Consider the following 20,668-nt stretch of genomic DNA (forward strand, 5'->3'; position numbering starts at 1 on the left):
CGGGTTTCTGTAAGCAATTTAGGTTAGTTTGAGAGTGAACAGAACACACATTTTCTCCTTGGTTGGGGCGGGGGAAAGCGGGAGAGCATGCAGACTGCTTGCACTGGTTAAAGCCAGTAGGTTGGGGGTTCTCCCACATGCCTGCCAGCAGGGCCCCACAGGCAGGAGCCAGGGCTGGGGGGAGAGAACCTGTGCTGGCTTGGCTGTATGAGAGGTCAGGGATGGGACCCGCTGGGCATTTGGCTGGAGGAGATGAGCACAAGGTGAGTATTAGTGTGCCACCCTGTGAGGTGGGGGGCTAGCAGGGACCCTAAATACTCCTGGAATGCCAGCATACAGTGACACAACATGAGTTGATAGGGGATCTGCTACAGGAATTCAATGCACTAGTCTATCTTAAATTGATTAAGTTTGAGTGCACAATGATTCATGTCTATCTTAGACTTGGTTTCCCCATTTTAAACCTGTCTATATACAAACTTCTGCTTTCAGGCAAGGTTTTTTGAGTAAATGTGATATCTTTTATTAGACCAACTGAGTAGTTAGAAAAATGTTCTTAGCAAGCGTTTGGGTAATCACTAGGGCTGTGTGACGCTTTGGTCCTTGATTCAATTCGGCGGAGATTCAGCCTGATTCGGTGGCTGAATCTCCAAATCTGAACTGATCAGAAGACCCTTTAATCCCTTCAAATTGAATCAGAACACTTTGACTCGATTCAGAGAGTTTTAGAAATATTTGGAAATTGGGACATAGACACAGCTTTAAATGTTTTTTCTACATATCTCTAGGAAGCAGGCATCTTGTGAATGCTGCAATACTGGGGCACATGGAGTGTTCCACAGAATTGGAGGGGGCTCCTCAGCACACTTGGCAGTAGACCCAGAAGTGGACCAGAAGCACTTCCTGTCCACTTCCATTCACTGCTGAGGATGTGGGCCCCCCTCCCGTGCTCTTGTGGGATGCTCCATGTGCCCCAGCATTGAGCATTCTCAAGGTATGTAGAAAAAACTTTTAAAGCTGTGTCTATATCTGAATCGCTGATTCTCTGAATCAGCATTGAATCTTCAGATTTGGATTCAGCCAAATCGAATCAGGGACAGTGATCCGAATCAATGACTTGAATCACTGTCACTGATTTGGGCTGAATCTGAATCAGATAGGGCCCTTTTCACACAACCTTAGTAATCACCCTTCTTCAGGCATAGGAAATCTCATTCCTTGGCTTCTCAGAACAGCAGAGACTTCCTATGCCTGAAGAAGGGTGATTGCACCTGAAAGCTTGCTAAGAACTTTTTCCCAACTACTCAGTTGGTCTAATAAAAAATATCACATCTACTTAAAGAACCTTGCCTGTCCATGTCCTTAAACCAGCACTGCTACAACTGAAAACCCAGCAACAGGTTCTGTTTTCAGGCACTTATACTGGTTTATGTGTAATGTCTATACCTGGCCTATCTCTCCCCATGCCTCAGTTCCCCATCAGTAAAATGGTGACATTAAACTCACATTGTCTAACTTGTCAAATTAGATTTCAACAAAGAATGGCTTTTTATTGTGCACTATACTTAGCACACAATAGAACCAGAGTTCAATTGAGATCTGTCCTGGAAAAACTCATAGGAAACCATCTTAAAGCTACAACTGCATGATTTCATCTTGACTCTGTACCTCTTTTATATCCCTTGATGCAGTCTTCATAGCTAATGCTTTTTCTTTCTTGCTATGCTACTCTATAGCCTTCCAAATTAAAGTATGACATCATTTTTAAGACACAACAAAGTACTATAATTTTAATGATTATGGATGAAATCTTTAACCAACTGAAGTTAATGAGATTTTTTCATGGACTTCAAGGGGCCTGAAATTTGACTCTGTACTTGGAAATCTTGGTTACAAGTTTTGCACCTGAAGGCAGAATTCATTTGCATCTGCAAATTATATGCTACTACAACAAAAATAAGTTAAATGTTTAGCTCACTGATTATGTTTACATATTAACTATAAACATGTATATTATATACATTTTTGAGCTAAAATTAAGGACTAGCTAATATGAAACTCAAAATTTGATTTCCATTGTTTCAGTAATTTTTTCCTAAAATTTTATTACTATTGGGAATATTTCCATTTGTACTAACATCTGTTAAGCTCTGGTTTACATTGACACTATTGTGGGTTGAACCTGTTTAAGTTGATATATATTAGAAATCTCACTGGTGCCAGTGAACTTAGTTGAAAGAGCCTGAAATCTTGAAATGGACCCCATATAACCTGTAGCTATAAGGAACCTGAATCTTATACATGGGAGGTGGGGGTTCCAATTTAGTTGGTATTTTGTAAAACATTGGCTGTATTAAGTAGCCATTTTCATAGAAATCAATTAAACATATTTTTTGTTAGTCAAAATTGTTAATATTTGAGAAATATAAAGTTTCCAAGTTGTCTTTCAGTTTTAGATACTATAGAATCGTGCTCATTCATTTTTTATGTTAAAGCATCCTAACTTTTGTCAGTCTTTGTAACCTTTTTGTCTTGCTTTGTGCAAATTAATTAAAAAGCATTGAATTAAGGAATATTTTTTTGGAAGTAGTATGCACAACTTAATGGAATTAGTACAAGCTACCAGGAACCACAGTGAAACATTAAAGTTTTTTGTCTATTCCATTCAGGACATACCTTAACCAGAATGTGTAGCTTACAAATTACCTCCTGATCCTTCTTGTTTTAGGACTGAGCAGAAATGCATTTTCACTGACAAATTTTTCAAAGCCACCTGAGATTTTTAATAACAACAACAATGATGATGGTATAATTACATAATAAACCCAATGTCCTATAGCTGTAGTTAGCAGGTATTCCATTTCCATTGTAATTTGTGTGAAGTGTATCCCCTTAAACCTGTCAATTCCCAATTTGTAGACTAAGATTTTTCCTCTAATTTCCTTAGGAAAGGCTGTACCATTATAGTTCACCTGTAATTGCAGACCTTAGAAAGGTGGCATTATTTTAAGATTACTTCAGAAAAATCTAGTGAGGATGTACCATAGGTTACTATTGTTACCATAAAATTGTAACTGCCAAGATGTCTTGATAAACTGGTAGGGAAGTGAATTTACAGGGGGGAGAGGATTAGCGATATAAGGATTAGGTTTTATAATAAAACATTATGAACTAGCAGCAAGCCTTTCTGTAAAAATGTTTGCTTGGGGCTCTTGTTTGTTATTTGGAAAAATTCTATTTAAATGCAGATTAGACATTTCACCTAGGAGTACTTTTTGTTAGGAACCCTAGGAAGAAAAATAGATGCAATTTTTTGTCTTCATTTCTTCATGACAGTTACTTTACTTATCCTGTTATCCAAATTAAAAATGCATGCTGCCATTATATGAATTTTAGCATATTTTGACAATTACTTCACTTGGACAGCATATTTAAATTAATCAGTGTGAACATACTATGTTCACTGGTTGGGGAAAACACACTAGCCAGATATTTGTTATCTTGTAATGGGCCACTCCTTCATGATACATGAATGTTCTGCTTCCTCTATTTTTGACCAAAAACCAAACAGTGAAAAAGGGAACATGCTTAAATCTTTCCCCTATATAAGAAGGTAATTAGTTGTAAGCTCTTTGTGTTCTATAGTTATAGTCACCTTTTTTATATGCCATTTCATCTTCTTGCAAGGAACAGAAGGAGATTAAAGTAACTGTTGTAGTCAATAGTATCAAATCTGTGACAAGTGATCTGAAATGATCTCAATTCTCTTCACTTCATATAGACTCTGTAATACCTAAGGAGCTCTAGGCTAGAGAATCCTTGTCATGAATAGTATTTTTCCCCCTGCAATACAGGTTTATATTTTACAACAATATCAATAAAATGCTGCTAAGGGAAATGGCCTGGTCTCTTCCTGCGGGTTTATTATTTTTTTTTGCTTTTATCTGTCCTTCTGGCATCTTATCGCCAGCATCTGCAATGACACTTGCTGATCTTGTCAAAACTGTGATAACATGATGTGCATCCCCAAACGAAAACTCAGTTAATCTCAGACATCCCTGCTGAAAAGCATGCCAAACTCAATACTGCAATGTCAAATTTTTCTTCTCACCTGTTTTTACTTCCTTCCCAGGATGCTGTATGAGGTATTCACACTGGTTGGTGACACAAGTCCATGTACTGAATGGCATAAATTTTCATTGGGATTCATGTACAGAAACACAAAAAATCACAATATATTTCAGACTCTGCAGTCTTGATCCACAATTTGTTAGAGAAGTTTTAAAAATACTTAAGACTATGCGATTCTTTAAATAGATGCCAATCTGGAATGCAGTTTATACTAATATTAGAAGTTTTGTGACCAATTTCTTGTGGTACAAAAAAGATTTGGCTGATTGCATTTGAAGGAAATATTTTATTTATTACAGTGTTTGGTAATGTAATGTTTTAATTATTTAATATTTCTCCACCCTTAACCTTTACTTTTAAATAGGGAAATGTGTTCTTGTATACTTGAGTACAATAATTCTTCGTAAGTAAATAGAAACAACCTGGGAACTTTTCTTGTAAAAAAAAAACCAGACAACTAAACAACATTATACAGAATTTAGACTTGGGTGAGGACAGCCTAGACCAACTAGGTGCTCTTAGACTTGTAGTTATATTAAACTGAGCTTGAAAATGAAATGCAGCATCCCCAGTACATGACCATTTCTAAATTGAAATAAAGAAAAAGGTTAGGATCATTTTTTAATTAAGAATATAGTTACACTACCAAATTCATACTAAAAACATTTTGGACACTTCTTGATTTTCTGTTCTGCTTCTTCTCCTTTTAACGGAAAAGTCGATAGGATAACTACAAAAAATAAAACTGATCTATTGAAATGAGGAGGAACATTTGATTGGAGGATTTACAGGCATGTGTGTTGGACTTCATTTGTATTTGTATTTTTTATATCACTCAGCATAAACTGAAACTCCATTTTGTTTTACTTAGCCATCTTAATGTTTTTTATATTTTGTTTTTTGTATGAATGTGGTATGTGTGTGGTCAGGCAAGAAAGGAAATGGACACTAAAGATGAAAATGGCAAGAAAGAAAATAAAAATACACCTACAGAAAAATGGCTGAAGATACAGACAGATAACCCAAAATAAAAAAATCACTCTTTAAATCCAAAGGTCATCTCTAACAACAAAAGTTGAGAAGAAAATAAGTCATCACAGATGTGCAGCTGACACCCCCGGTCTAATGAACAAACAACAGACATGCAGCTGCTACTATAAAAGATGAGTGAGAGAGAAAAAACTTTGGTGGGACAACTACTGCAGAATGAGGTATCAGTATGCAACCAACAGACCCCTGGGCTCCTCTTCCTCATGCTAAGCTTGGTTGGCCACCAAGCTGACTTGAGCACCTAAGGACTGGTAACATCCCAATATATGCAGAATGGGGTGGGGTGTGTATGTGTATGGATATGTATATTAGCATGTGTCTATAAGTATAACAATTTAAGCATTAAGGATATAATGGTTTTCTACTTTGTGTTTTTAATAAACGTGGCAGCATATTGCCTTATCTCCCTGAAAAAGATACTGCTTGTCTTTCTTTATACACAGTACGCCTTGTGCGTACAACAATTGTATTGTTTTACCCATTTAACTTGCGAGACTCAAAAGTGGGGTAGGGGTTTCAAAACTACATCAGTTTTTAATGAGAACCATATAATTTAGATGACAACATCTATGTTGTCCAATCAGTTCCTTTTATCAATTTCTGTTAGATAATAAGCATGGAAATTGAAGAAGCTAACTTTATGTTAAATATGTTGAAGGACTGGGCATAATGAGTGAATGGTAAATGAAGGGAAAAGAAAATATTTGGAAATAAGCAAAAATGGAAATATGGCAACCTATCTTGTTAGGAGTGTAAGGCCGAACCAAGTCATGGTATTTCAGAGAGCATTAGATTGCTCTGGGGAGAAAAGTCTGAAATCATTTAATCACAGTTAATACAACTGTCGATCTATATTTTAATGTATACATATCTTACAATTTATTTACACAATGAACTGGATTATGATAGGGATTCATACTCACTTTTAAGAGTCCATTTAGCATTCCATTATTTGAATAAAACAGTAATAGTGTAATAGTAAAGTGGCTTTTTTTTTTTTAAGTTTTCAATAGGCAAGGGTGTTTCCCCCCACTCTGCTATTTAGTCTTTTAATGAAGCCCCAAATCTGTTAGTAACATAGCTGTATTCTAGCAACATTTATACTGCAGTTCCCATTAGTCTGCAGGCCAGCTTTAAGCCTGTGTTTAATTTGACAAGAATTTCACAATAGGTTATTTCATGAATTAAAAATAAAGATTGCATTTAGGATGCTCATTATAAATTGGTGAGAGTTTTCATGCCTGGGTATATTCAAATTTATTTGGACAAATGGCCTCCCTAATACTTCCTTAAAACTGAAGTTGGAAAATATATCTCTTTAAACAAAGTCCTGCAGAGAGTAGCAAATTGCTGACCAAAGAACCTAGCAGTCATGGCTGGATTCAGGCAGTCTCATTTTATCATTATAATGGGAGGGTGCAGCAGGGGGCAGTGAATGAACCACTGCAAGTCTGTTTACAGGAGTTGGGTGAGAACTCCTGAAAGATTTCTGGATTTGACCATGCACATATGCTCATCCTTGTGTCCATTTTACAGTTCTTCCATTCAGGAAAGGAAGAGTTGGGTCATGCCTATCTGTCCCTGACAGCATCTATTCTTTGCATTTCAGAGCCCTAAAAATCCAAGTTGTAATTTTGATTTGTTAGATAAGCTGAAAAATATGACACAGTAAGGAGAAGTGCATTTTGTGAAAGTAATAAGAAAACAGGGAGGTGTACAGCTGGTGGAATTTTGTTAGGTGTTTCAAGTGACAACACAGGAGAACTGAGTTACTTTTGGGAGGACACTTCAGGAAAATACAGACTTTGTATCCTGCCTAGGGGAATGATCAAGATTCAGACAACCAGAACTAAATAGAACCCTTGGAGACATAAGGAAAGAATTTAAATTTTACGTGATGGAAGATTTGGCTCCAGAGAAAAGAATGTAAAAAGAAATATGATAAGTTGAGAGCAGTGGGGGAGAGAGATCAGTTGGAAGGTGGAAGGGCAAAGTTACAGTAGTCTTGTGGGGAAAGTTGTGATGCATAGAGTGATTGTTTCTTTCCTTGATCAAGAAAATGTTACTATATCCTTCTTGATTGAAGGCAGTTAGTTACCTTGCAGGACAGTCAGGCACTGATGGTTGGAAAAGCAACCAGAATATTTCAGATTACAGAATATTGCCAAAACTGGAAGACATTTCTCTCTCATTCTGTAACGGAGAAGTAGGGAGGTCAATAACATATGACTGTTGAGCCCGAATCTTTGTAACTAATGAGCTACAGCATTATACAAGGTATGCAGTACATTTTTTTTCCGCTTGTAACTTTGAATTGAGTTGGGTTTTGTCCCTCTCATTTTCTCTCTAACCAAATGTATGCCTGTATATATCATCATCAACATACCATCATCCACATGCCCTTTCTCAAAACTCTCTCTTTTCCTCTCCTCATAATGCTTTTGAAATAGAAGCACTGTATAAGATAAGTTGATGCTTCCTTCCCTGTTATTCCCTTCTCACACTTAACGTTTTCTCTTTTCCTTTGGTACAGTAGCTTTCACCAGCATTTCTGAACTGTTGCTTTAGATCAGGGTTGTCAAGCTCATCCATCCATTGAGGCTGGGCTAGTGCAGGCTTCATATATATCACATGCCCTAGACCTGCCCCTTGTGGTGCTTGCAGTGAGTGCACCAGCTCCAGCCCTGCAGCTGCATGCAGCATCTGTGTGGCACACAGCATGTGGGGCCAGGTTGGAGAGCACTCTCCATGTGGCACCTTCATCAGACAGCCTGGGTACTGGACTTGGCATGTAGGGCTCAGCTTTAGGCCTGATCCAGACTGGCCCCAGATCCAATGTTCAGGGCTATGCCATTACAGGTACCACATACAGTGTGTACTTGGACCAGCCTCACACACTATGCTAAGCCTGGAGTGTCCCCAGCCAACATGGCCCAAGAGCCTTGGAGCCTGTCCGGGACACAAGATGAATGGAGCGGCCACACCAAACCAACTCTGCATGCTGGATCTGATCCACACGACCAGTCTGTGTACTTGATCCAAATAGGCTCTGAATTGAGCATGCAGGGCCAAATTAACATAGGTGCCATATGCAGCATGCACTCCAGACTGGTCACGCTCACTGGTTGCAGCCGCTCTTGCTATGTGCAGCCTATACCATGTGGCTCTGCAGACATACAGTGCATAGGGCTAGGGCTAGCATACGCTCCATGTAATATGCTGGTCCAGGACCCACAGGAAGCACTGCAGGCCAGATGATAGGGCTTCATGGGTGAGATCTGACCTATGGGCTATATCTTTGCACTGCTGAATTACATGATTAGAGTTAGATCTTTTTCCCTCCTCCCTCTTATCTAGAGTTTCTTAGGTCTATGTACATGTTCCCTATTGTGGCCATAATGATTGGAGTTATATATGCAGTCAGTCAGTGTGTGTGTAATTGCCAAGCCATGTGATAGAATCCTCAGTGGCCATGTGCACCTGTAGTCCACCACTAAACTTTGCCAGTAGACAGTCATTGACAATATGTGACGCGGTGTCTGTTTTGCCATAGCTACAGTCTAGATTGTCATGAAGACCTCAGAAGTGGAGGTTGGCTGCACACCAACCTTACTTTGTCTGAACCTATTCAGCAAGGTCCACTGTTGGCATGGCAGGTTGAAGCCAGGTGGGCAGACTGTAGGATCTGTGATACGGAACTTGACCCTACTTCCTGCCCATCCCCTGCCTTCCTAAAAGCCTGACTGAGCTGGCTTGCTCACAGCACCTCCCCCCACACTGCCCTGACTCTGTCCCGACCACCTGGCCCGAGCACTCAGCACCTCAGTGCTGCCCCAGGTGGGACAGGGTGTCTGCCTGCCTGGGAAGCTCCCTCCAGGGGCCAGCTGGGCTGGAGGGTGCAGCCTGGGAGCAAGTGGCAGGGCCAGTAGAACACAGACAGAGGCCCTGCCTGCGTTCTTCTGGCTCCGCCCAGTGCCTACTGCAGTGTTGGGACTTGTGGCTGCACAGACTGGAGCAGCAACTTAAAAAAAATAAAAAAACAATTTGTGTGCCTCCTGGCATGCCAGGAAAAATATCTCCACGTGCCACCAATGGCATGCATGCCAGGGGTTGCCGACCCCTGACATAGATCTTCTCCTGTAGCTTTCTAGTTGCAACTTCCCACTGAATATGAGAGGGAACAATGTTGCTCAGGACTGGGAGCCATGGTAGAAGAGTTGGTCGAAGAGTTCCTGAGATGATGCACATCATTGAATGTGGCTGCACATCAGTGAATTTGGTGACCAGTTCCAGACTGGTGTGCAGTACTTTGCCACAGAATATGAGATGGCAAGAGCTGACATCCTTAGGGTTGAGGCTCTTGTGCCCTGTGATGACTCACCCAGCTTGCCTATGAGGTTGTGGCATGTCTTAACTTTCATTGCTATCTATTTCAAGTGTTCATGGTAGCTCAATGTCTGGTTTAGCATCATGCCCAGGTAGACAGGTTATGCTTCATGCCTCAGTCTCTAACCATTCATTTAGATATTCAGCTCCTGGGTCTCATTGGCATTGAGTACGTGAAAATGCTGGAAATCATCTTACTGATGCTTGGCTGGAGGTACCTAGTAGTTAGCCAGCTTTGTAATATCACTGTTCACAATATGTTCTAGCTCAGAAAAAGTCTGGTCCTGGAATCAGGGGTGTGCATCAGTACCTGAGGAAACACTTGTTCACCAGAGTTCCCCAAGGGATGACCAAGTCCAATCGTCACAAACTCCTCCAAGACTGTTTTAGGCTGGACCTAAGGAAAAACTTCTTTATTGTCTGAGTTCCCAAGGCCTGGAATAGACTTCCTCCAGAGGTGGTGCATGCACCTGCTCTGGACTCCTTTAAGAAGTGTTTGGATGCTTATCTTGCTGGCATCCTTTGACCCTAGCTGATTTTCTGCCCTTCAGGCAGGGAGCTGGATTTAATGATCTCCCGAGGCCCCTTTCAACCCTAATGTCTATGAAATCCACAGCAGATATTGTCAGCATAAATGAATTTATGTGACTGGGTTTATGGCAGGTCATTTGTGTAGAGGTTGTACAAGGTTGGAGCAAGCAATGATCCCTGAGGCATTCCATTGCTCTGTCTTTTCCAAGTACTGTTTTCTCACTCATGTGCATCCTGAACTATCTATTGTGAAGCAGCAGTTTGACATAGCCAGTCACTGATGCAGGTAGGATTCATGCTATTTTTACAAGCAGAGCAGTGTGTCAAACAGTATCGTACACTGCTGTGACATCAAGCAAAACAGCACCTGTCTTAAGGTTCCTTTGAAACATTTTTGTCAATGTTGTTAGTGCAAGTGCTTGGTCACACATACTTTGACCTTGTCAGAAATCAGCTTGATCAATACTTGTGATGTTCTCCATCTCTGGGAGTATGCAGAGTAGAATCAGGTGCTCTAAGACTTAAAAACAGACAGAGGGTGGTGATATCAGACAGTAGTTTGACACCTGGTTTAGATCTTTTCCCAGTTTTGGGAGGCTCATGACTTTTGACATGCGCCAGATCTTTAGCAGCTTTCCCTTGCATTTGACCCTTGTAAAGGATTGACGCAACCAGTACTGAGTATGTGGAATGAGTGCTTCAGGAACTCAGGGGAGATGTTGTCATAACCTGTAGCTGTTGAAAAGTTTCTTAAGTTCAAGAGCTGTGAAAGGTTCTGGGTAAGTTCTGGTCTGATGCATCTGATAGAAAGTTCTCCCTTCTTTTTTGGAGGCAGCTTTTCCAGAAGTTCTCTTGTTACCTGAAATAGGTGGCTGGCTACTTGTCTGGGTGCCATGAGAGGGTGGCTTAGTGTTGATGGTTGATGAGCTGCTCCAAGATGATGAAGTAGACCCCAGAATTTCTGGCTGGAATGGGTGAAGACCAGTTTCTCAATCACTTTCTTCTATCTTGCTCAGTGAGCTGCTTCCAATTATTTAATCAAGTGATTGGCCACATTTGGGTCACCAAATGACTCATACAGCTTTAGCAATGCAGCACACTCAGGGTTGAAGCTGGGAGTATAGACTGGGTAGCAGCCATGTGGAGTGGCCCCACAAGCTGCTTTGTAAATGGTGACACAAAGATGTCTGTAAGCCTCCATCAGAATGTTCCGGTTGGCAGTGGACCAACATTCACATTGTGCCAACTGCCAGTACCTGGTCCACACTGGGGAAACTAAAGATCCTCCTAGTGAACCGAATTCTGAGAACTTGCCAAGGAATCCTGGTGTTACTGCCACTGACCACCCAGACATTATGCAGTCCCCTGCTTTTCATGCCATTGGGCCTGCACTCCAAATTTTCCAACTTAACATTAAGGATCTGTCAGCTGCCAAGTGAAGCCTAATCAGTGTTCTTGCTCACCAATAAGTGGTCAACATTGTATGTCTACAGGAGATGCACATCCCATCTGCTGAAGTCAGATGTTACAAAATTGGAAGGTTTTACTTGCTGTCTTATGCCCTACATCTGAAGCATGACCGAGCCACATATGTCCATTCTAACATCACAGACACAGTCCAGCTGATGTCCACCAACCTCTGTGATGCCACCCAGATTGGTTGGTTTTTGGGTTGCAAATGTCTTCAAGTCTCCCAAAGTCAACTGGAACCAACAAGTTCTACCAACTCTACCCCATCCAGCCTTCTACATTGCAGTCTTTAACAGTCACCACATGGACTGGGGCTATACAGACACAGATGCCAGTGGTGAACAGCTTGCAAACTGGGCCTCATAAAATGATCTTGTTTTCATTCATGACCCCAAATAGCATGGCATGTTCTACTCTTCTGGATGGAACCATGGCTACTCTCCTGACTTGTGCTAGATCAGTTCAGTACATGGTCACCCACAGCCAGCATCTTGCCAAGTCCTGGATGACTTCCCTCAGTGAGCACAGGCCATCCCTGGTTGTCATTGGACTACAACTCCTGATCACCCAAAGCTCTAAGAAGAAATAGTGGAACTTCCGTAAGGCTAGTTGGTGGAAGTATAGCAAGGCATTGGAACAAAGCACACACGCAGTAAGCAAACCTCAGCTTACACTTCCATGCGTAGAAGAAATGTGGGGCATGTGTGCATGGTACTTTAAAGTGGGTTAAATGCTTTTTCACTGCTTTAATGATGTCAGTGTTTGCACACATCAGCGGCGTATTGTGCATTAATTATAGCCACTGGAGCACATTCGATGGCTTAACGTGCCTTAAATGACTTGGGGTGCAAGTCAGAGGAGTTTTAGTTTGCTGCCCCTCCCCTACAGCCACAGAGTGAGGCACCAGGCTCAGTGCAGCTCAGGGGCTGTGCAGGAAGCCCTGCAGGCAGCCTGGCAGCAGCCAGGGAAGGCAGGCTCTGCCCAAGAAAAGCAGTGAGACTGATCTTTTTTTTTATCTCTCCCTGGAGCCTGCCTGCCCCCAGGGACTGCCTGAGCCGGGTGCCTGCAGGTGGGGTGCCTACAGGCCTTGGGGGCTGCTGCTGCCACAGAGGGAAGCACCAATCCCCGCACAGCCCAGGGACCACTCCGCCTTTTGGCAGCTTGCCCTCCCCTCCCCACTGCCAAGTAAATCAGGTAAGTGCGTGTGGGTGTGTGCACAACATGGAGATTTAAAGGGCCCTAAATTGAAGCAGCATTTCTAAAAACTCACCACTTCAATTTAGGGCCCCCATTTCATCTACAAATGCCCATAGTTTGTATGTGAGAGCAAGCTCATACCTTCCTGGGGAGAGCATGTGAAAGTGCTTCCAGGATAGTCTGAGGGAGCCTAAGGGTATGGAGACATTGCAGTCAGAGCAATGATTAAATCTCATGTAGACATACTGAAGCTGGTTTTAAATAAATTAGCACAGGTTTAATGAATTTAAATGAATTAGCTCCAGTAGTAGCTCTTTTCACAGGTTTTGGGCAAACATGTACTGAACTGGTCCAGCATGTGGTGTGTGCACGCACGCAGACACACACACACATGCACGCACACACATGCACACACACACACTCAACCAGTCCGTGCTTACTTCTATGACACTTAGGCCAGATTGTTAGCAATACTCAAGTTATCTATGTTTATGCAAGCTCCAGGTGTATTGCCACCAAAAATTGCAGCTAAACTCTGGGTTTCAATGGATCTTCATCTCTGGCCATTACCTCCCCTAGACTGCTTTTAGACCAGGACCTAGCTACTAATCATGACTAGTTCAGCAGGATCTAAACTCTTGGGTGCAGAAAGATGTGCAGCTTGCAGTTGTAATTCATAACAGTTTTTGCAAAGTGTTCTGAGTTACAACATTACCCCAGACCAAAAAGAAGTTTGCTATTGGTTCCAAGGGGGAGGGGAGTCTAGCTGCTGTCTGGGAGCCTGCAGCCAGCTTCCCATAGCAATGGTTCAGGCTCTCTGCCAGTGCTTGCTCTTTTCAGAATGGGAAAAGGGAAAGGCAGTGGTAGGAGGAGTTCCTTCTTAGGGCTCCCCAGCCTGGTGCTGAAGGGTGGGATGGGTGAATTGGACCCCCCCCAAATTTGGGGGGCTCCAATACACCCACCCCAGACTGAATTCTCTTTGCTCCCTTCCCCCTTCCCATTCTGAAAACAGTGACAGACTGGGAGCTCTGCATCTGCAAAAGATTACAGAAGATGCAAAACATTAAAAATGTCTTTATCTGATACCTCATGCAATGAGGGGTCAGATTTTCACTCAATTAGACATTTTTAAAGCTGTTTGTAGCCATGCACTTGTGTTTGGTCACCGTTATAAACTGCTTTCTGAGGTCAGATTGGACAAAAACACCTCAGGCAACTCTAGCTTGTAAACCTTGCAGCATTCTTCCTTTCTCTCTATATGTCACTTGCCAGTCTGTCACCACTATTCACTACCACACGTGGGAAACTTCTCTGTCATCTCACTCAAATCCCTTTTCCTTTCTATGACTTGTGCTTTTATCAGGTTCATTTTGTTAGGTATTTGGGTTTTTTAAGAATTTTTTTAGTTTTTCCTTTTCTCAGTTTTGGGGAAATGGTGCCCTTACCAGCATTGAGCTGAGGAGCCCCTTTTCACAGCTATAAATCTGGCTGCTCTTTTAAAGGGGGGATGCTCCTTATTCAGCCTCTGGCTTCAACTTGCCTGTTACTTTTTTAACCTCTTTACAGCCTCTTCTGATTCAGTTCTCTGGCATCAGTCAGACAGCATAAAACTGAACAGGGAAACTGAGTCAGATAGGGAAAAAAACATTGTATTTCCAGTTTGCAATATCTCATACAAATTCAGTTGGCTACATCTGTGGACTAACTCTGAGATCCACAAATATTTTAAGAGTCACATATGTAGATTGATTATGGTTAAAAAAGAATCTGATGAAGATTTGCACAAGAAATTGGGCATCTATTTCTAAAAAAAGACCTTACCTTCCATCTATATTCTAACCTGGTTCACAAATGGAAAAAAAGACTGGGTCCAAACAAGTTCATTAAAACTGGAGGTTTTATGAGAAATTGGGATATTGGTTTACTAACTAGAACTTTATTAAGTCATTGACTTTAATTAAATTAAGGTTGGTAATATCTTTGGAAATATATCAAAGCTTAATACAATATCAAGTTGTCTTACTCATTTATTCTAGTCTGCTCTTTCAAAATGAGCTTTTTATTAAAATAATTAACTCTTAATGGTGTGGTATTATTGAAGAAGGGAATGATGTTTCTGACCAAATGTATAGGTTTAATAAAGACGGTGAAAAGCAGGTTGTTAGCATGTCAATTACAAATAGACAAAAGCTCAGAATCAATGAATGCCCTTGACTGTTGCAGTGCTTGAAGCTTTCTTTACTTTATATCAGATTTCTTTATATGAAATCTAAATGGCATTTGTCATTCTTAGCCATGGGAACCCTGAAAAATATATGTTCTCAAAAATAAGTTAAATACCTGTTCAGCAAATAGAAAAAAATGATTATAGAGTAACAATGAGTTCTCCCCTAAAAATTGGACCTCGAGAGAAAGACATTTTCTAGAGCAGTACAACCTGAGAGAGGAAATATACATATAGAACTTTTACCACATTCTAAAATTTACATACAACATATTTGAGCTTCCATGTCACTTTGCACCATCATCAACGGTGATCAAACCAGAATAAGGTAATTTAGCAGTGGGGAAATCCAGAAAGCAACTTTGCTGTATACCAGTTACACTACAATACAGTATCCACAGTATGGAACTTCCCCAGGTTTTCACATGATTATTGTTGCATTTGGATATTATTCATTCGGTAGAAAATCTATTGAAGATGAAATATTACAGATTGATTTCTAGAGCTCAGTGATACATGGGTGCTATTTTGGATGTAAACAAAGAGTATTACACATTGGAGTGTGTAGGTTTGGGTGTGTGATGGTGTGTGTGTTGTGAGGACAGGTGCAGTCAATTTTTTTGTTTTTCTGATCTCTATATTACCGTATGCAACATCAATGGTTTTATCCTCACAGCAGGATAGTGTTACTAATGGAAGTGAAGAAGAGATATTAAATAACCTTCTCAAAGTCACACTTAAAATCTGGGGTATCTGTAGAAGTCTGTCCATTACCTTAAATAGCATACTTTATTCTATTTGCAATTTTATTGACTTTGCTACAGTACAATCAGAATCAGGGTTTCAAGCTATTAATTGTAATCAATCACTTAAAATCAAACTCTGAGTATTTTAACTTAACTGTATTGTAGATAGAGTTGATAGAGTCACTTAGGCTAAAGTTTGGTCAGTACTTCCCATTATAACAATCAGTTTTTGGTTTGTTAAACTTTAACTGTTGTGGGTGAATCATTCCATGATGTTTGTCTGCCTCAGGCTCAGTTTTGGCCAAAAATTTTGTGTTTCTTATTTTCTGATGGTCTTAAATCAGTTTGGAGAACTGCTGAACTCTAGTAATTTTAACTGTTGATGACCGAAGTTGAGCTTTGAGCATATAATGCATTATTGAAATGCTAAGGTTTCTGGAAAATCCAGTCTTGGGTGTCTCAAGTTGTGTGCCCTAAATTAATGGATACTTAAGAGCTTAACATTGACCTTTCTGTGCCTCTGTTCCCCAGATGTAAAGTGGAAACAAAACCACATAAATCTCAAAAGGGTAATTTAAAGATAAAGCCATTAATATTCAGGACACACTCAGATATTATGACAACAGCATCATAAAAATGTACATGTGAAAATGCATAGCTCCATATTCATTTCAAGGTTTGAGAGTACTAGTTGTGGCAGAAAAATATTGAACAGAAAGAAATATTAAATAAACCCATTCATTGAATGCTGAAGATGTTCCATTGTGGGAAACCAGTAAGCCATCATGCATTCAAATATTGTATCATAATACTTATAAACAAGGAAGTTGACTTGGAGTTACAAAGTAATTGGTTGCACTTCAATTGCAAAGAAAAATGGAGACATCATGCAAATTGACAAAAAAAAAAAAAAGAAGAAGGTGAATGTTGAAGTGCCAAATGAAACAAACTAGAAGGTTTCATTGAAGGTTGCAAAGAAAACCTTAGTTCTGGTATTTTCTAGCTTTGTGGAGCTTGACTTCAATTTTATTTATTTATTTTTATGTAGTCCTTTTGGTTGCAATAGTATATACTAAGAAGTTCTATAGAGAATAGAATCCTTTTCAGTTTCATGATGTTCTTAATAGACAGTAAAATGTAGGGATTAAAATTTATATGTGTCCAAAAAAATATAGTCCAACGTCAAAGTGACTGTTTCATGCTTCGGATACCATGCTGAACATTCTTTTTTTTCTGTATTTGAAAACAGAAAAATGTAGACAGGCAGTTAAATATACTTGAGTATTTATGTAAATAGCATCTGATCACCCCTTACTATCTTGATTAAAGGAGCTAACCAGAGTCAGAAATGAACTCTAAACTTTTAGAATATCCCGCATAGATACAAGTCATCATCTCTTTGTACAGACATATTGAGGGCTCCATAAGCTGTCCGAAGCTGTAATATTTCCTCACAAAATGCCACAAGAAGAGACCAAAATAATGGCCTTAAACTGGGTGCAAAAGAAGTATTTTTTTAAAGTAGTGTCAAAAGCTTGTGGTTCTGAGGAACTGCCTGTGAACCAAGAAGGATTTCTGGCTCTTCCATATAACCTTGGAGTAGGAGGAGGAATTCCTTGCACTAGTTCAGGGGTGCCAAACCCATCCCACTCCTACAGACCACATGAGCAGCATGGGGCTGGTCTGTGGCTTATATTTGGCACATGGGATTGATCTGCACTTCCAATCTAGTGTGAAGCCAACACATAGAGCCAGTCTGTGTGCCTGATCCACCGGCACAATCTGGCACATGGGGTTGGTTTGTGGGCACAATCTGGCCAATGGGTCCACAGATCAACCCCATGTGCTCAAGACTAGCCCTGTGCACCCAATCTTGCCTACACTGGTCCTGGCTAAATCCAACTGTAGACAAATCTAACACATAGGCCTTGTCGTCTGGTTCACAGGGCTTCAAAATTTAGGGGTGGGGGAGTAGTGATAGCATTTATTTAGATTTCCTAAAGCTGCAGCAATTAATGCTGTCACTGCTCCTCCAGCCCCAAATTTCCAGGCCTGTAGGAAGCACAGGGATGAGTAACATAGCTCTATGTTATGGATGTGACCCTGTAGCAACCCCCCCAGGTTTTTCTTTTTTTTTTTATTTAGAAATATGGCATCCCCTTTTCCCCATCATTCCTGCCTTTATCTCTCCCCTACTCTAAGTTACGTTAAAGCACTGTGTACATAAGTCCCCTTTTATCGTAACCATGAGCTATTGTAATAGAGTTTTGCTGTGTGCGTTGGATTACTGTAATGTATTACACTGCACAGTTATTGTGTCTTAAGTGTCTCTATGTTAACATTGTATGATTTAGGCCTGCAATGTGGGTTGGCATGAGTTATGTCAAGTATCCAGTTTTGTGTGTCAGGTTCCCATCTTGGTCCCATCTTGTCCCCATGCCCTGTTGTGTAAGCATGTTGCAATTATGACTCACATTTAAGTCTGTAAGCTCTCCTATGTAAATTGGTTTACCTTGAATGCCTGAAACAAAAGTGTGAATGGATGAGTGAAACACAATGATAGCCGGAGCCCCTACTAAATCACCCCACCATCAAAACCAATACCTGGACCAATGACCCAGCCCTTGGAACTATCCTCAACATTCAAGAAACAAAAGATGAGGCAACGCACCATAGTGCCAAGGGTGCATATTCTCAGTAAGAACACCTGGAACCCTCTGGAACAGGACTGACATTGCTGGGACATGCTCTCCCCATAGGAGATTAGAGGTAGTCTGCCCCATAAAAAGGGGGAGTGAAGACTCACTCCTTGGGATGCCCTCTCCATCTGGACCAGTACCATGCCACACCACCTATCCACCCAGAAGCCTTGCCAGTGACCCCCACCTCTGGACAACATCTTGCTGAAGAAGACCCTAACTGGCCATCAAGGATCAACTCACAGCCCAGGATAGGTAGCTATCACCATCACCCTCTCTTCAACCAAGGACTTGGACTCTTTTTCTCTTCCCTACATGGACTCCAGCCCTTCCACTGAGTCTCTTTCTCCTGCTCACATTGTGTGAGTGTGTGTGGGATTGCTTGTGTGAGTGTGTGTAGGAACCAAGCTGTACAGTACAGTTGTCATTTAATAAAATTGTTATTTGGCCCCCTGAGTTGGGTTTTGCTTTACTATGGTTCCGGCCCTGCCTCAGTCTCTGCTCCTCACCCCTTTAACTTCTGTGTCATTTCTCCCTCTCCTGCTTCTGGCTCACAGCCACCTCCAACACCTGTCCCATGCTCCTGTGACTCCAGCCATCCTGAGCTCTTCTCTGCCTGCAAACCCCTGTTTCTTTGCTATTGCCTCAGCTCCACTACCTTTTCCCCTGATCTCTGCCACTTTCTCTTTAGTTACTAAGTACCCCAAGCATAGGTACCACAGGCACCAACATACACGCACACATGGTCACTTGTGTCAGTGTTTAATCTGTGTGTATATGTGTATGTATATGTATACTGTATATGATTTCATGACATTATCATTAGAGCACATATGTGCTTGAATTGGTGATAGGTATGCATGTACCTATGCTGGTAATTTTGGATATATGTGTGTCTGAGTTGGGGGGGAGTGTATGCGCCTAGTGTGTGTATGCACCTAATTGATTTGTGTGTGTGCGTATATGTGCAATTGTGTCAAACCCTCCTGTCTAAGAACGCAGTTTTGAGATCCTGAGAGTTGGCCTGGCCCCACAGGGCAACAGCCCCTAGCCAAAGACTGAGTACCACCATTCTAGTGGGATTTGTGCTGTGGAGGATGGCAGGCCTGGTCCATAATTATACAAGTGATTGCAGGTTTTATACCAAATCTCTACCATCTATATTACAATTACTATTGTATCATGTACACTATAATACAGGAAACTTTCCAATTGTACTGTATAATGGAGTTATAATAGCAAAAACAATTGAAAACCTTTCCATTACAGTAGTACATAATAGCATATAATAAATGCTAGTGTACCCTGCTAGTTCCTGGGACTCAAATAATTTATATACTCCTAGAAAACATGATTAAGATCTTGGAGCAGTCGGGCTTCTAGAAATGTCTTAATCATGCTTATAGAAACTGTAATTACAATAAGTACCTTGTGAGTGAAAAAATACAGTGTGAAGTTGCATTACGTAGTTTTAAGGTGAAGCCCTTTGTTACCTGTCTCTATTGATTAAGAGTTTAAGCCTCAGTGGATCAATAACATTTCTGAAAAGCTTTGAACATTACTATCAAACCTGCCTAACAGGCAGGTGAACACTTAATAAGGATTTTTTTTTTATGTTAAACTGTCCCTGCATGCATTCTGCTTCCTGCAATATGTAAATGAGACAGCTCTGAGTTCTTAATGATTATTGCTGCCTCAAGCCAGCAGGGAGGGGGGATGGAAAGATCTAGGATTGTAAAAAAGAAATGGAATCAATGTCAATAAGCCTTCACATATTGAGCAATACACTATTTTGGATTCCCCCCTCTCCAATTTTTTTTTATTTCCTAGTGTTTAATTTCCTTTTCTACAGAGGTACTCTAGTCATTACCTTTTCGTCTTCCAATTGTCAAACAGCCCAGTTGGTGGGAGGCTTCTACCCAGGCATGATACATTATTCTCTGTCAGAATCCAAATCTGCCTTTTCAAGTCTGATCATTTTTGATGAATATATTCTGGTAACATGAACTTAAATGGAAGCAATGGGCTATAATGAATTAACTCTGAGCATATTAATGACATTTTTAGGAGAAGATGGATGAATGAAGGAATAAATAAGTGGACAGGCTCAATAACAGGCAGGTGAGCACTTAATAAGGAATAGATGGGCAGTTTTCTACTTAGGCTCTTTTATATTAAATGTTTAATTAAATGTTACAGAAAGATTTTAAAGGAACCATTTGGCAAATTGTCAG

The sequence above is a fragment of the Crocodylus siamensis genome, chromosome 8, assembly GCF_052110815.1.
Source record: "Crocodylus siamensis isolate JL-2025a chromosome 8, ASM5211081v1, whole genome shotgun sequence".
NCBI classification, from domain to species: domain Eukaryota; kingdom Metazoa; phylum Chordata; order Crocodylia; family Crocodylidae; genus Crocodylus; species Crocodylus siamensis.